This window comes from Mandrillus leucophaeus, unplaced genomic scaffold, assembly GCF_000951045.1.
Source record: "Mandrillus leucophaeus isolate KB7577 unplaced genomic scaffold, Mleu.le_1.0 Scaffold670, whole genome shotgun sequence".
Classification (NCBI taxonomy): Eukaryota; Metazoa; Chordata; class Mammalia; order Primates; family Cercopithecidae; genus Mandrillus; species Mandrillus leucophaeus.
This window is the reverse complement of record NW_012107253.1, coordinates 178579-188991: the sequence shown is the minus strand read 5'-3', so window position 1 is coordinate 188991 and position 10413 is coordinate 178579. Positions and strand designations below refer to the sequence as shown.

The following is a 10413-nucleotide window of genomic DNA, read 5'->3' as shown; positions in this document are numbered from 1 at the left end:
CAATCTGGCTGCAAAGAATTAGGTGAGGGAGCAATGCAGATATGATTATGTAAAACCTTGACTATCAGCTATAGGAGTTTGAAAGTTACACAGTGAGGTATGGAAAGCCATTGAAAGTTTCCAAGCAAGAGATGAAATGATTAAAACAGGAGGATTATTTTTTTTATTTTGTTTTTTGCTTTATGTTCAAGTGTAGACATACAAAGGATTATTTTAGAATCCATATGTAATGTGTCCAAAAGGAAAAGCTTAATTCAGGGAGACAAAATAGAAAGGTTTAGCAAAATCTATGAGTAAAATGTGAAGGGGCCAAATCAGGTCAGTTGTAATAGGAGTGGAAATAAAAAGCCTAGGATGTTTCAACAGAGGGCACTGGACCAAAGCTTTGGTGCTACCTGGCATAGGGTTTCCTTCTTCTTATTTGTTGATAATGATAAGCTTTTGCCCATTTTTCTGTTGAATTATTTACCATTTTTGTGTTGATTTGTAGGAATCTGTTTAGACACATAAGTGCTTTTGGATAAAATACTTACATTCAAAATAATTAACTGGCATCATCTGTCCAAGAGATGGGATGGATAGGAAGTTAAGCTTCCAGGAGATGCCTCATTTGTGCCAGTGGCCCCGCATTATTTCTTGATTAATTTTGTAAACTGGGAAGCTGATAGCTCTGGAAATGAGAAAGCAGGTGTTATTTTCTGTAACTGAATATCCCCAACAAGGTTGCCATTTTTTATTCTGTTCATTCTTTTCCTACCTATTCAAGGATATAAACTGTGTTTCTTCACAGAAATTTCCAAGGAAACTATATTTTGTACATTGATGGAAATGTATGGAAAGCATACATTTGGACCGAGAAACTGTGAGTATATTCTCTCCAAATATGACAAAAAACTAACTGCACTGTAAGAGCCTTCTTGGTCCAGAATTTTGAGGTTGGTACCGCTGAGAAAAGATATTTCTCCTCCACACCCCAAATCAACCTCTGTTGATGGCAATCCTATGGTTATTTAAAAATTAAATTTGGTAGGCTCTCTTTAAAATAAGAGGTAATTTAAATTTATTTTTTATCATACAAATAATACACAGTTATATTCCTTCTTGCCTTTTTTTTTTTTTTTTTTCCCCAGAGACAGGGTCTTAATTTGTCCCCCAGGCTGGAGTGCAGTGGCACAATCACATCTCACTGCAGCCTTCACTTCCCAGGCACAAGCGATCCTCCCACCTCAGCCTCCAAAGTAGTTGGGACCACAGGTGCACGCCACCACGCCTACCTAATTCTGTATATTTTGTAGAGACAGGATCTTCCTATGTTGCTTAGGCCGGTCTTGAACTCGTGGACTCAAGTGATCCTTCCACCTTGGCCTCTTAAAGTGCTCATATTGCAGGCATGAGCCACCACCCCCAGCCCATGATTCTATTTTTAATGTATAAAAATGCAATAACAGATATAACAAAAACCCCCCTTGTGCCCTACTTCCGCATCCCTGAGGTAATGCTACTCTGCATTTAGTGTACATGCTTCCAGACTTTTTCCCATTTGCCTACATACATATTTACAGAAAGCAAAATAGATTTGTTGTGTGGTCTTTAAATTTTTTTCTTTACATAAATGGTAACATCGTGCAACTTGATTCTTTCACTTCATGACATGATTTGTTTCCTTCCCAGTACTCAGAGGGTCACCCCATTCATTTAAACTCCTGCATCATCCCTAGTCTGGATGCATCATAGTTTATTTAATAATTCCCCCATTGATGAATGTTTAGTTTAGTTTTATTGTTACATACATTGCTGCAATGAAATCCCTGTACATGCTTCTTTGTGAACATGGGCAAGTATTCCTGTAGCATAGATATCTAGAAATGGAATTGTTGGGGTGAAGACTATGTAGATATAAAATTTTAATTGCCCTTAAAAATGTTGTCCCAACTTACTCTGTTGTCAGCAGAAGATGACAGCATTCATATCCCCACACCTTTCACCACTGGGTATTCTCCAACTTTTTGTTGAAGTTAAGGATGAATAAAAGGGAGTCCATCTAAATTTGAATTTTTCTGATTACTCATGAATTTAATTAAATATCTTTATATGTTTATAGAGCATTTGTGTTTCTTCTATGAGTTTTCTGGCCTTTGTTCATTTTCCTGTTGAATCGTTTTATCATTTTCTTACTGATTTATAGAAAGAATTGGTTTAGACACATAAATGATTTTGGAAAAAATGCTTACATTCGAAGTAACTGGCATTTTTCACAACAGTTTGTGTGTCATATCATTAGTTCAACGTATATAGACAAGTCATGCATGAGTTCTAAATTAAAAATAAAACACGTGCTAGGCACAGTGACTCACGCCTGTAATCCCAGCACCTTGGGAGGCCAAGGTGGGCGGATCACCTGAGGTCAGGAGTTTGAGACCAGCCTGGCCAATAGGGCGAAACCCCGTCTCTACTAAAAATACCAAACTTAGCCAGGCGTGGTGGTGGGTGCCTGTAATCCCATCTACTTGGGAAGCTGAGGCAGGAGAATTGCTTTATTTTTTCAGATGGAATTTTGTTCTTGTTGCCCAGGATGGAGCGCAATGGCGCGATCTTGGCTTACTGCAACCTCCTCCTCCCAGGTTCAGGCGATTCTCCTCCCTCAGCTTCCCGGGTAGCTGGAATTACAGGTGCGCACCATCACGCCCAGCTAATTTTTATATTTTTAGTAGAGACAGGGTTTCACCACGTTGGCCAGGCTAGTCTCAAACTCATGACCTCAGGTGATTCACCTGTCTTGGCTTTCCAGAGTGCTGGGATTACAGGCGTGAGCCACCACGCCAGTCCAGAACTACATTTTAAAAACAAGAAAATTATTACAAAGGTCAGGATAGTGGTTACCTATTAGGGTTAGAGAGAGGGATATGATGGGAAGGGGCACTCTGGGGCTTCTGGGATGCTAGCAATGATCTTTTGTAACAATGTTTACATGGGTATTTGCTTTATAATTATTAAACTGAATATTTGGCCAGGTGAGGTGGCTCATGTCTGCAATCGCCACATTTTGGGAGGCAGAGACAGGAGGATCACTTGAGCCGGGAGTTTGAGACCAGTCTGGGAACAGAGTGAGACCCTGTCTCAGAAATTAAATTAAATTAAATATAAAGAACATTGATGTCCTGTGCACTTTATGCACATTGTAGTTCTCATATTTTTTTTTAATGGGGGAAAAAGGTTGAATGGCTTCACTTGCAGCCCTGACATGGTTCCGTGTGGGGCTTTCATACTAAGGTTTAGAGAAAGAGGAGGAAATGGAGGTTCTGCTAATCTTGGTGCCACCCAGAGGTGGATTCTGAAAGGGATTTTGTGATCTAGAGAGGAGGCATGAAATATACAGTTTGGTGAAAAGAGTGGGTAGAGGTGTGCTTGTGTGTGTGTGTGTGTGTGTGGTGGTGGTGGTGGTGGTGGTGGTGGTGGTGGTGGAGAGAGATGGACACCAAAAGGAAAATGTAAGAAAATATTTGAATGAAAGCAGAGCAGATACCAGCATCTTGAAATGACCATGACCCAGCTTTCCCCCACATGCAGGACATAGTCCTGTGCGGCAAATAGTTGTACTTTGCATTTTAATCTAGAAATAACTTTTTCATTTTCCAGAATTCTCAATGAAAATTATTTGACTGAATTACATAAGGATTCATTTGAAGGCCTGCTATCCCTCCAGTATTTGTAAGTTAGTTAATCACATTTATGAGTTTTTAGTCAAATTATCTGTAAAATGAATAAGGGGTTCAAATTAGATAATCTCTAAGATTTCTTCCAGCAACAAAATTCTGCAATTCTGTAAGTTTGTGTAGGGTCTCAGCCCATCTCTAGCATTAGCTACCTCCTATGCATTTTCAGTTTTTAAATTATCGAGACACAATACACACAGAAAAAAATTTAGTATAGTAATAAGATCTGAGCAGTGACTGACACCCATATTGAACCTTGTTTTATAAGGGTTCACACACCATCTTCTTCTATTCAGTCTACAACCAATAAATCAAATCTAAACTATGGTCTATTTTTAAATAGTCCATTAAGTTAAGAATGGTTTCTGCATTTTTAAAGGACTGTGAAAGAAAAAGAAAAGAAACAAAGAGAAATATGTGACAGAGATCACATGTGGCCCAAAAAGTCTAAAATATTTACTGTCTGACCTTCACAAAAAAGAGATTTGAAAAAGTTGGTTTAGTAGGACGAAAGGAATTAAAGTTAACTTCAGATTGTTGCCTAAAGGAGAAGAAAATATAGACCATCTACATTCATTTGAACATCATTAATCCAGAGTTTTTTGGTAATTTAATCGGAATTAAATTAACATTTAAATATTAAAAATCAGCTGAATTATGTAAATAATATTATCAAGAATATTGAGCTACCAAGAGAATAGACTGGTATTAAGGATTTCAGTTCAGGAATTATTATATGAAAACAGATGTTTAAAATGATGGTTAAGTGGTAGAGCTAGAAATGTTTACACTCAGAAGCATACCAGAAATGCCCCTAACTCTTCACCAATTACAAAATAACTATCTCCCCAGCCCTGTTACCAAGAAAGGGATACTTGCATAGTATTTCTGTCTGTTTAGAGACAAGAAGATACTATGTTCATTGCTATGGAAGCTTGATTCTTATCCTTTGTCCATAGAGGTGTGTATGTCATTAATCCTTATTAAGCTCATCAGTGATGCTCTTTTGCAAACAGATTCTTTCAAATGTAGAAGGCTTAAGGAAAGTGGGTGTAAAGACCCTCAAGTGGATGCCAAAGTGCTACAGAGGCCATGAAGTAATAAAACTACATTTCCTTTAAAATAGTCATTTTCCTTCTACTCACTCCCCCAGCTATTCATTTATTTTACAAATATTTGAGTTTGCTTTATTTCCACGTGTCAGTTTTAAACATGGTGGGCAATGCGGATGAGAAGACCTAGTCCATGCTTGCAAGGAGTTTATGCTCAGAAGAAATGGGATAAAAAATAACTACATTAAAAGGAAGAAATGGATGTGGGCACTAGGAGGGATACATTGTTTCTGCAGCATAGGAGGGATAAATTATTTCTGGAGCACAGAAGAGGAGAAAATGCCTTCAATTTGGACCCAGGAAGATGTTACTAGAACAATGCCATTTGAATAGGACTTTGAAGGGCCATCGTGTAACATCGGACAGACATCTTGGGGAAAATATTCTAAACTTGCAAAAGGAAAATGGGAGAAGGGCAAAACACAGGAAGGTATTTGAGGAATGCCATGAGTACCTGTAGAGTACAAGGAGGGAGAGTAGGAAATTGGAGCCAGATCTTCTAGGGCTTTGAATGCCCAGCTGAGGAGCCGTCATGGGGAAGCGTGTTACCGCAGCAGTGCTGTAGATAGATCTGCATCACAATCACTGAGAGGGGCGTTAGACTCAGTTCCGGATCCGCGCTCGTGGTTACTGATTCAGTTGGTCTAGAGTGGGACCAAGAATCTGCATCTTCAATAATTTCCCAGGAGATGCTGGTCTTTGCAAACCACTTGTGGAGAGTTTATCTGATGACTGTGTGCAGGATAGTTTAGGAAGGGAGAGACTAGATATGGAGACATCAGCCAGACAGCGTTACACCATCCAGGTAAAGAGGGAGGGACCAGTCCCATCACTGTATAACTGAAGAAATTGCTTTCATGAAATATTAAAGCAATATAAAACCAAAAATGAATTTCTATTAATATGATAGAAATTGATTCTATGAATATGATTTGAATTAGTTCAAAGTTATATATTAGGTAAAGGGGTAACTTTCTTTCAAATGATGTGAAAGGATTTTTTTTTTTTTTTTTTTTTTTTTTTTGAGACGGAGTCTGGCTCTGTCACCCAGGCTGGAGTGCAGCTGTGCAATCTCGGCTCACTGCAAACTCCGCCTCCTGGGTTCACGCCATTCTCCTGCCTCAGCCTCCTCAGCAGCTGGAACTATAGGTGCCCGCCATCATACTCGGCTAATTTTTTGTATCTTTTAGTAGAGACGGGGTTTCACCGTGTTAGCCAGGATGGTCTTGATCTCCTGACCTCAGGATCCTCCCACCTCGGCCTCCCAAAGTGCTGGGATTACAGGCATGAGCCACCGCACCCGGCCCGACTATTTTTTCTAATATTAGAAATTATATATAGAGATAAAAACTTTGAGCTCATAATCTAGGATTTGATGAGACTACAAAAGGGCATCTAATCAAGTCTACTGCTCTCAGGAAAAATTAATTCCAAAATCTATTAAGTTGTATATTTATGAAAACCATGAAGGTGAGACTCTAGGAGAGGTATGGGCAGGGTTAGGGGCTCTGGAAAGTTCAAATCCAAGCCCAAACCTTTAGAGTTGAGATGAAAAATGTGTATTCAATATTATTCTAAACTCTTGCTATTATTCATACTAATCGACATTTAATAACTAACCAAGGCGATATTTTCCTTTTGCTTTTTCTAGAGATTTATCCTGCAATAAAATACAGTCTATTGAAAGATGTACATTTGAACCACTACCATTTTTGCAGTTTACGTAAGTTACACATATGACTTTATTAAATTTGGAATTTTTATAAAAATTATAAACCTCTTTGCTATTCATTTTGAAATATGATTAAAGTTTTACCAGTAGAAAGCTACTAAAATTATAGAGCAAATCCTTTTTGTCTCTAGCAAGGATTAGTGTGAGAATTATTACACAGATCTTAGTGAATCATCAGAGAGCAGTGGTTCTCAGGTGGTGTGATTTTCTACTCAGGTGGCATTTGGTAATGTCCGGAGACGGTTTTGGTTGACAAAACTGTGGGTGTGCTCCTGGCATCTGGTGGGCAAAGGCCAGAGATGCTGCTCAATATCCTCCAAGGTATAAAACAAACCCCCATGGCAAAGAGTTATAGAGTCCAAAATGTCGATGGCACTGAAGTTGTGAAATCCTGTTCTAGAGAAATAAAGATCACTTCACACAGGTATTTACTGAGCGTTCACTGTTTTGTAGCTAATGCACCACATGTGCAATGTTAAAGTATAAATCATAAGCCAGTATCTTCCACAGTGAGATTTCCTTAGTGCATACAGGAAGGATTGGGGTTATGTTCCATCCTATATAAATTAGAATCATGGCAAATGATAAATGTTCTGAAATAATTTTTTTTTCTTTGGCTTATGCCTTTTTTTGTAGAAATCTTGGTTGCAATTTACTCACAGAACTGAGCTTTGGAACATTTCAGGCCTGGCACGGAATGCAGTTTTTATACAAGTTGTAAGTGAAATAGAAGATAAATACATGTAAACAACTATTTATGCATAAAAACTCATACAATTATTGGTTAGCTGGGTATAAGCCTATTATGAACTTTGAAAAGTATGTCTTAAGATCCATTCATTTTTCTCAAATGGGGAAACTAAGGTACAAAGAGGCCAAGAGACATACATAGCTTATATATGACCTGCTCTGCTTCTCCTAGTTCTGACCTATGGCATGGTCAAGAAAAGGCATCAAAGAAGTGACTCTCAAATTAGTCTTGTTGCTGGGCGGGGTGGCTCAGGCCTGTAATCCCAGAACTTTGGGAGCCGAGGCGGGCGGATCGCCTGAGGTCAGGAATTCAACACCAGCCTGGCCAACATAGTGAATCCCCATCCCTACTAAAAATACAAAAAAATTAGCTGGATGTGGTGGTGCAGCTTTTTGCTCCCTGGAGGGCTTTGTGTAAGCTTCCTTCCTTGCAGCTAAACGTTGCAGACATTTAAGCAGTTAGAAACTCTGCATATGAGCAGAAATCAAAGTTAAATCCAAAGTATGGGGCTGGGCATGGCAGCTCACACCTGTAATCCCAGTACCTTGGGAGGCCGAGGTGGGAGGATCACTTGAGGTCAGGAGTTTGAGACCAGCCTGGCCAACATGGTGAAACCCCATCTCTACTAAAAATACAAAAATTAGCAGGTCTTGGTGGCAGGCGCCTGTGATCCCAGCTATCGGGAGGCTGAGGCACGAGAATGACTTGAACCTGGGAGGTGGACTGCACTCCAACCTCCCCTCCAGGCTGGTCTCGAACTCCTGTGACCTTAGGTGATCTGCCCACCTCAGTCTCCCAAAGTGCTGGGGTTGCAGGTGTGAGCCACCATGCCTGGCCAAGATCAGGTTTATGTTAAGCTATCGTGCAAAAAAAATTTTGTAAAGAAAATACATCACTGTATCTGAATTCCATATACTTTCCTGACTACTCTTCCACCATAAGTGCAAAAATTCTATGATTTCTCTGTAGAACATACCCAGCAAATCAGAGTGGGTATACTCAATGGCCTGAAGGGGACTTTAGACTCAAAATGAAGATTCTCCTCGACATCTGACTTTAGAAAAGACTTTCCACCTCTCTTGTGGTTCAGAAATCTAGTTTCACACAGCTCATTTTGAGGTAGAGGGAGGCATTCAGGATGTGTCTGAACTAGAGCAGCAGTTTCTGCAGATGCTCCTCTCTGTCCTCATTAATTTGCTGATGCCTAACTTAGGAAAAGGACACTGAGGGCCTGTTTCTCTTTTGCCCTCACACCAGAGAACAGGCTCATTAGGTCCCTCCACCAACAGATTTAGGGAGCATCAATACAAACGTCTTAAACTTGCCACCTTTACTAAGCACTTTATAACACTGGGAGTCCCTCATAAGAATCTGGTGGCCAGGAGCGGTGGCTCATGCCTGTAATTCCAGCACTTTGGAAGGCTGAGGTGGGTGGATCACCTGAGGTCAGGAGTTCAAGGCCAGCCTGATCAACATGGTGAAACCCTGTCTCTACTAAAAATACAAAAATTAGCTGTGCATGGTGGCAGGTACCTGTAATTCTAGTTACTCAGGAGGCTGAGGCAGGAGAATCACTTGAAACCAGGAGACGGAGGTTGCAGTGAGCCAAGATCGCACTATTGCACTGACCCGGGGCAACAGAGTGAGACTCTGTCTCAAATCATCATCATCATCATCATCATCATCATCATCATCATCTAGCCAGCTTCACTACAATTATGTAGGAAACGCCAGGAAAATACTGCAATCACAGTTGATAAAAATTAATGAATTCACTCAAAAACATTCACTGAGTGCCATGTCCATTTGTGCCAGGTACTCTACTAAGCGCCGGGGGTAAAAAATCCATCTCAAAGACACACCAAGATGAGGACTTTGTCCCCAAGGGACTTTCATTCCTCAAGGAGGAAGCGGCTGCTGATGGGAAACATACGAGAGCCATGTGGGGATCTGTACAGCAGGGTGACCAGGAGAGGACAAAGCAGGAATGGGTGGTGGTAAGAAAGACTTGGGGAGACACTAACTTGCTTATCTCGAGTTTCTGTGTTCACCTTAACAGAAAAGGGCATTTGCGTCATGGTGATGAAAAAATCAGAGCCAGCTGATACTGGAAATTAATACTCATTTCATATAAACAGAATAGAGCTGAACCCTTCAAACTAAGTCACAGTTACTTTCAGAGATTGGCACAAGGGTCTCAACACAGCAAGTGTGTTAGGGGCTGGGCTCCTTTGTTTGGGTCAAATCTTTCTGGTAAACAAAGCTACACTGCAGAGTCATATTTGGCACATGTGACTTATAGGCCCATTGCATTTCTTTCCAAAGGCAAGTTGCCAAGGGAAGGTGCCAGTAATTTTATGACCAGTATGACACCATTTTATGGTGTTTGTAAGTTGAAACAATATATTTCCCGGCATTACATAAGTTTGTAAAAAACAAACAACAAAAAGAGGCCCCAGCTGTGGTTGCTGGATGATGAATTGAATAGAGCCTAAGCTTCAGGGCTTCTCACTTGCACAGGCCCTTTCAAGGTCCTGGGAGGGCCCCTGGTAATTTTTGTATTCATAATTTTTTAATGTTTTTACTAGATAAGGTTCAGGCCCCACAAAATCTTGCAATCACCCCTGGGTTCCAATAGTTACAACCCAGTGCATCTCTTGACTAAAGCCTCTATGTTATTGACAAATACTGACTGGCCAAGTTAGCAGTGTGATAGGGTCAGTCTATTTTGAATCTGAAATCCATCTCAAAGACAAACCAAGAGCTTATTAGTGGACTTAACTGGGTTCTGCTGGCCCAAGCGCAGTAAAGCCAAACACCCACATCGAGGTTTTGCACTGGGGAAAGGAGGACATTTATTTGCAGGGCATCCAAGCACGAAGGACCAGGCAGCTAACTATCAAAGTCCCCCCTCTGAATGGGGACAGTAATCTTATCTCTTACAGATGAAATGATGGATGAAACGGTTTATGGAAAAGTAGCAATGGTTGATAATTCTAAATGTTAAGTAAGTTTATATTTTTTCCCTGACTTTAAAGTGCTTCTTCATTCCCATACACAGGTCCAGACTGATGGCTTATTTTTTAAAATTCTCTTAGTCACTTC

The 10413-nt window shown here is 40.2% G+C and overlaps 1 protein-coding gene and 1 long non-coding RNA gene across 2 annotated transcripts in view; one reads left to right on the top strand and one right to left on the bottom strand.

Moving 5' to 3' along the window:
* Nucleotides 1-10413, top strand: part of LOC105555133 (leucine-rich repeat-containing protein 37A3-like) — a 45430-nt gene that overhangs the window by 6776 nt on the left and 28241 nt on the right. The window contains exons 2-3 of the mRNA XM_012001921.1: nucleotides 782-862; nucleotides 3637-3708. The gene's annotated coding sequence lies outside the window, so the exon portion shown is untranslated. The remainder of the gene's footprint in view (nucleotides 1-781; nucleotides 863-3636; nucleotides 3709-10413) is intronic.
* On the bottom strand, nucleotides 138-672 carry LOC105555132. The gene is made up of 2 exons (XR_001008425.1): nucleotides 534-672; nucleotides 138-453 (listed from the first exon to the last, which is right to left on the bottom strand). It is a non-coding gene; the product is annotated as an uncharacterized LOC105555132 (long non-coding RNA).